General features: G+C 42.9%; 1 protein-coding gene and 1 pseudogene across 6 annotated transcripts in view; one reads left to right on the top strand and one right to left on the bottom strand.

The window, feature by feature from the left end:
• LOC114485057 (swi5-dependent recombination DNA repair protein 1 homolog) overlaps nucleotides 1-679 on the top strand; it is a 6,057-nt pseudogene extending 5,378 nt beyond the window's left edge.
• Nucleotides 1-7,038, bottom strand: part of POU6F1 (POU class 6 homeobox 1) — a 32,882-nt gene that overhangs the window by 24,102 nt on the left and 1,742 nt on the right. The window contains exon 2 of one of the 6 annotated variants that reach the window (XM_028485506.2): nucleotides 3,456-3,574. The exons of the other annotated variants lie outside the window; for them this stretch is intronic. The gene's annotated coding sequence lies outside the window, so the exon portion shown is untranslated. The remainder of the gene's footprint in view (nucleotides 1-3,455; nucleotides 3,575-7,038) is intronic. 6 annotated transcript variants of the gene reach the window in all.

The following is a 7,038-nucleotide window of genomic DNA, read 5'->3' as shown; positions in this document are numbered from 1 at the left end:
GAGAGATTGGGATTGACATGTATACACTAATATGTATAAAATGGATAACTAATAAGAACCTGCTGTATAAAAATAAATAAATAAAAATTTAAAAATCAGATCTTTTCAGAGAAGCCAGCATCTTTAGCAGAAGAAAACTGGAATTTCAAGAAAATTTAAACACATAGAGAGGTAGAAGAAAATACACGTTTGAAAAATACTTTTAAGAATATCGAGGCAAGTGAATCTAAATCACTGGATACTGGGTCACACAGAGGTCTCCAAAATGATTTTGTGAATGAGAATTCTTCCCAAACAAGTATTAAATGAAGAAAAAGCAAAATCGGTGGAGATTCGGGAGAAAGAAGACCTTCTTCACAGGCTAAAACTAGTCAAAATGTATCACTCAAAGAATGACCTGTCCCAGTTACAGCTGTTAATAAGGAAGTGAAGAAGTTGTAGGCAGACGTTGCTCTGTGAGCTACAATCAACTATGTCTGAAAAGAACAAGAAACTGAGCCTCACCCATTTGATAGATCACTATGTGTAAGATGATAAATTGCTACACTCTAACAGAAATGAAGAAGAATTCGTAAGAGTTTCATTCATAATTTTTCTTCAGAGTATCTCTGAGAATGACAACATAATAAAAAAGATGCTTATATATTTTAAAGAGAAGGTATCAACCACTAAAGCGTAGAGAAAGGTATCCTGATGAAAGCCAATTTAGGAACTCTGTTATTATCTAAATATAAACCAAGTTCTAAAATGAAAATTCTGTATTTTGGATAAATTTGCTAAAGGAAACAACATTTAAATAAATATGAAAAATGTTAATAATGATTGAAAAATAATTTGGACAATCCTGGAAGTATTTTTAATACATTGTTTTGTTTATTGTGGTAAAAAAAAATGTTTTATTGTAAATGTTAAAAAAACAGTCCAACCTGGTGAACGTCTAAACCAAAATGGGTCTAAAAATGCCTGCCTCTCTCATTTTATGACCCTTGTTTCCATCCATTTATCACATATTTCCATCTGGATGGTCTAGTAAATAAACTCATATATCAAAAAAAATTCCAACGTATAGATATGCCATATTTTGTTTATCCATTCATCTGCTGATGGACGTTTGGGTTGCTTCTACCTTTTGGCTACTGTGAATAGGGCATCTATGAATCTTTGTGTACAAGTTTTTGTTGCAACACCTGTTTTCAATTTTGGGGTATATACCTAGGAGTGCAATTGCTGGCTCACCCTAGGGGTTTTAGGGTTTTCACCCCAATGACTGTGGTAAATAGCACATCTGGATGACCTCCTTTGAGCTCATGATGCCATGCAGTGTCCACAGCCTGACAGCAGTGAAGAGAGAGATCGACTGTCTTAAGAGAAGGGGCTCTTATGATCACCCCAGCAGTAGAACTCCAGTACACACATAGATCGTGGTTAAAGCTGGAACAGGAAGCAGTGCCCAGCCAGAGCCTCCTCCTTTGCCTTCTTCTTTTTTTTTAATTTTTAATTTATTTTTGGCTGCGTTGGGTCTTCGTTGCTGCGCATGGGCTTTCTCTAGTTGCGGCGAGTGTGGGTGACTCTTCATTGCGGTGCGTGGGCTTCTCATGGCGGTGGCTCTCTTTCTGCGGAGCATGGGCTCTAGGCGTGCAGGCTTCATTAGTTGTGGCTTGCGGGCTCTAGAACGCAGACTCAGTAGTTGTGGCACACCGGCTTAGTTGCTCCACGGCATGTGGGATCTTCTCGGACAAGGGCACGAACCTGTGTCCCCTGCATTGGCAGGCTTTTTTTTTTTTTTAATTTATTTATGGCTGCGTTGGGTCTTCATTGCTGTGTGCAGGCTTTCTCTAGTTGCGGCGAGTGGGGGTTACTCTTCCTTGCGGTGTGCGGGCTTCATTGTGGGCTACTCTTGTTGTGGAGCACGGGCTCTAGGCGCGCAGGCTTCAGTAGTTGTGACACGTAGGCTCAGTAGTTGTGGCACATGGGCTTAGTTGCTCCACGGCTTGTGGGATCTTCCCAGACCAGGGCTTGAACCCGTGTCCCCTGCATTGGCAGGCGGATTCTTAACCACTGCGCCACCAGGAAAGTCCCCTCCTTTACCTTCTTTCTCCAGTGAGCTGAGTTTGAAAAACACCTTAATCAAACCCGGCAAGGCTAACAGATGGCTCACTTGTCTCTGAGTTTCCTGTGTTTACATCTAAAAATGCAGGCAGGGACTTCCCTGGTGGTCCAGTGGTTAAGACTCTGCACTCCCAAGGCACGGGGCACGGGTTCGATCCATGGTCAGGGAACTAAGATCGTGCATGCCGCATGGCTTAGACAAAAAAAACCCAAAAAAACCCGCAAAAAAAACACAGGCAACCTCAGAGGGAGAATGAAACTGCAGGTGCTGAGGCATTTGTCTGCAACCCAAAAATCCAGAGGTCCAGGGCCATCCACGACTTTCAGTGGAAGGAACTGAGTTAGAGGACATGGTTCTATTTATCATTCTCCTTTGGGAACTCCTCTGGGCTTAGGGCAATCTTCCAAGACACCCAGGAGGAGCACTGGGAAATCTCAAACAAATCAGAACCCCTAGAACAGCCTGAGATCCTACTAAGAAAAATCCTGAAATGCTTCGTCCTTCGTTTATTCAACAAATACTTCAGTGGTTACTATGTGCTGGGTGTTGGGGATTCAGTGGAGGAAAAAACACATTCCCTAGCTTTGTCAAGAAGCCGATAATCTAATATGGGCATCAAGGAAACAAAAGATAACTACAGTGTAGTATGTTTAAGTGTCATGATGGATGAATAGAGGGTGGCAGATGATCCACAGAAGGGATATCTAATGCAGTGTTGTGCGGTCCTTTGCCCCTTGTTCCAGGGTGGCATGTGTTTCAGACATGAAATTTGGTAGTATATGAAGAATTTTGTGCCACGTAGAGGAAAATGGAATTTGTTGTATGGGATTCAGACTTTTTGTTTTCTTTTTTAAAATTTATTCATTCATTTATTTTTGGCTGCATTGGGTCTTCGTTGCTGCACGGTGCGCAGGCTTCTCATTGCGGTGGCTTCTCGTGTGTGGAGCACGGGCTCTAGGCGTGCGGGCTTCAGTAGTTGTGGCTCGTGAGCTCTAGAGCGCAGGCTCAGTAGTTGTGGCGCACAGGCCTAGTTGCTCCCCAGCACGTGGGATCTTCCCGGATCAGGGCTTGAACCCGTGTCCCCTGCATTGGCAGGCGGATTCTTAACCACTGTGCCACCAGGGCAGTCCCGGGATTCAGACTTTTAACTCAGACTCATTTCTGTGCTTTTAATCACTTTACACTTAATGTGTCTGAGGTTTTCAAGGTGTAAAGTACCTTCTCATTATAATCACTTTTGGGGGTGGAGAGTACTCTGCGTGTATTGAAAGAATGGCTGGTTAAGCTGGAATGAGTTTTACTGGTATTCACGGGAAAGAAAGTCACATTTGTTATGGGAAATTACCTTTCAAATGTTTGACATAATCCTCTCCATCGAGATTGTTTGTTGACATCAGCATCTCCAGCTCTACACCACTTTTATATTTAAATTGTGCACCTACTTACTTCCTGCAGGGCTGCCATCTAAAAAGGCCACAAGGACAGGAAGCAGGAGATTAGTATAGATTGGTAGCTGGGGCTGAGCTGGATCATCCAGACAATGCTCCCAAGATGGTCTCACCCAGTCGGACAATCACCAAGTCTAACTCTCCAGCTTAGACCTCACCTGGGAACTTCAGACTCATATATCCAACTACCTACTGATTGCTCACCTCATCTCCTACTCGACATGTTCAAAACCAAACTCCTGATTTCTACCCCAAACCTGCTCCATCTGCCTGTAGCCTTCCCCATCTCAGCAAATGGCAGCTTCATCCTTCCACAGATGCTCAGGCCCCAAACCTTGCCATCATCCTTGCCTTCTCTCTTACATCTACCTATACATCTAATAGTAACTCCTTCAAATCGTGTTGGCTCTCCCTTCCAGTACGCCCAGAATCCCCCCACTTCTTATCACTACCACCATGGTCCATGCGGATGCAGTACCTGGTGTAAAGAAACATGAGACGACCTCCCCTCCTGCTTGCAAGCATCGTCTGCCTTGTTTTTCAATCGTCAGTCTCCAGGCAGGTTGCTACCTCTTTCAGGTTTTCATTGTCTGATGGATTTTCTGCCTACCCTCCCGCCCTTCTCCATTTCTGGCCCCAGGACATAGATTTCCCTTCCCACCTGCTGAAAAATAATCATCATCAATAGTTTATTGGTCCTAGGATAAACCATAATGGAAAGAATATAAAACAGAATGTATATGTGCGTGTAACTGAGTCACTTTGCTGTACAACAGAAATTAACACAACATTGTAAATCAACTATGCTTCACTTAAAAAATAAATTTAAAAAATAGTTTATTGGAACCCAGCCCCTTTACACATAGTATTACAGTGAGCACTCTTTGCAGACAGACTTCTGGGTTCACAATCTCAGCTTTGATATTCACTAGCTGTGGGACTCGGGTCAGATGATTTAACTTCTCTGCCTCAGTTTCCTCATCTGTAAAAATGAAAGTAATAACACCTACTTCATAGGGCTATTATGAGGACTGAATAAATTAATGCATGTAAAAAGTTTAGATCCATGCCTGGCACATAGTAAGTGCTCAGAAGATGGTAGCTATTATAAAAATTTACATACATTATCTCATTTAAATTTAGTATAGCAGTTAGGAACCTAGGTTCACCTCTCAGTTTCACCATTTCTTAGCTGTGAGGCCTTGGACAAGGACCTAGCCTCTCCATGCCTCAGTTACCATATGTGAAACGGGGATAGCTAGCGTTGTAGTGAATTGTATAAGGGTTCAATAAATGTTAACTGGGCTTCCCTGGTGGCGCAGTGGTTGAGAATCTGCCTGCTAATGCAGGGGACACGGGTTCGAGCCCTGGTCTGGGAGGATCCCACATGCCACGGAGCAACTAGGCCCGTGAGCCACAACTACTGAGCCTGCGCATCTGGAGCCTGTGCTCCACAACGAGAGGCCACGACAGTGAGAGGCCCGCACACCGCGATGAAGAGTGGCCTTCGCTTGCCACAACTAGAGAAAGCCCTCGCACAGAAACGAAGACCCAACACAGCAAAAATTAATTAATTAATTAATAAACTCCTACCCCCAATATCTTCTAAATAAATAAATGTTAACTATTGTTATTCAGTTTTGACACCAGCCCCGTGAGACCACAGAGCAAACACATAGTGAAGCTTGACCAATTGTGTCACTGTCTGCAGGTGGGCGGATTACTTCTCTGTTTTTTCAGGGATAAATAATATGAGCTTATCTTGGAATTATCATACAAAGCACAAATAACAATTAGCTATTACGATCCCCATTTTTATTGATGAGAAAGTTGATGATCAAAGAGAGATAAGGGCATAGGCTTAGGAGAAAAACCTAAAACAAATCCTGGCTTGGTCATGAAATAGCTGTGCCATCCTGGGCAAATGATTTAATCTCTTCGAAGTTTAATTTCCTTATCTTTAAAATGCTGATTAAATGGGCAAGACTTGTGGGGTTGTTATGATGATGACATGAGATCTGTAAGTAAGATGCTTAACATGGTATTCTTACTATGATCTTCATTTTTATTTATAGGAAGATGGAGGTTGAGAGAGGTCAGGTGACTTGCCCAAGGGCACAGAAGAGTCTGTGGCAGACTTCAAACTTCAAGGCCACATCCACCTGCTCCAGATTCCTGTCCTCCTGACACCACACTAAGCCTCCATTCAGGAAATGGGAGGAAGGCTGATGGGGGCTGTTCTGGCCCCCAAGGATCAGGACACACTGGAAAATGGAAGCTCTCAGTTCTGCTCCAGAGTTAATTTATTAACTTCCCTCCCCACACCCCGATTCATGGACAGAGATAAATGACTTGCCAAGCTATTGGTAGACCGGCTAGGCACACACATGGGCCAGAAGGAAAGGAAAGGGCAAAAGATAGGAAAGTAGTGAACAACTTTATTTCTCCTTTCCCAACCTACCATTTGTAATCTTACACATATATAGTGAAACAGTAAAGACTAGTTTAACAGGACACATTTAGATTTAGTTTCTGCCCCCATCCCCTTGTGCCCAAACTTGATTCACCCAGGCAGGGGGAAGGGAGGGGGCAAATGAAACGTGAAAAATAACAAGTAGGTATGTTCCCCCACTAGACTGTAAGGACCAAGAAGGCATATCCACTTATCATATCCCAGAGTCTAGTATAATTCCTGGTACACAGAGGTTAATGAATATGAGCTGAAAACATAAATTATGATATCAGATCATATCATTTAGCCTGCTCATATTTCCTACCTTCTCCTCAAAACACATAGCTTATTTCAAATTTTGTGCCCTCATTCCCAATGCTAGGGCTGCTTAAAAATGATTTCAAAGAAATAGTATTAAGTTCTGGAGAACCCCAGTCACACTCGCCCCTTCCTAACGGGCCGGTCCAGCTCCTCATTCCCAAGCCTTCGGTCATTTGTCCAGTTTCTCCCGAGTCCCACTCCATCTGTGGCCTCACTGACCCTCATTTTGACACAGAAGGAGCTTGGGGTTAAAAGGCAGAAGACCCACATTGAGTACTGCTTCCGTTTCAGGTAACCCCTCAAAGCCTCAGTTTCGTTATCTATGAAATGGGGCTAAATTATAGTACCTACCCCATTGGCTATTGTTAAATCGATAACATTTATGGAAGGCTCTTAGAACAGGGCCTGGCACGCAGCAAACACTTTTAAGTGTAATTGCTTTAAATTGAAGTAAAGCATAAATATAAAATGTTTTTAATTGTAAAGTGTTATAAAAAATGTGTAAGATTACTACTATGACTTTACAGTGAGTAAATCTTCCGAGGGGGGGATATGATCTTGTCCCAAGTTCCTTCATAATGCAGAGAATCCTTAGAGAAGCAAATTTCTTCTGACTCATTTCTTAATTGCTAGGTAGTACCTCCAAGAAGAGAATAGCCCATCTCTCTCTCTCTCTCTCTCTCTCTCTCTCTCGCTCTCTCTCTCTC

Source organism: Physeter macrocephalus, unplaced genomic scaffold (assembly GCF_002837175.3).
Source record: "Physeter macrocephalus isolate SW-GA unplaced genomic scaffold, ASM283717v5 random_425, whole genome shotgun sequence".
Lineage (NCBI taxonomy): Eukaryota > Metazoa > Chordata > Mammalia > Artiodactyla > Physeteridae > Physeter > Physeter macrocephalus.
Note: the sequence above shows the minus strand (reverse complement) of the source record. Positions and strands in the feature narration are given on the sequence as shown.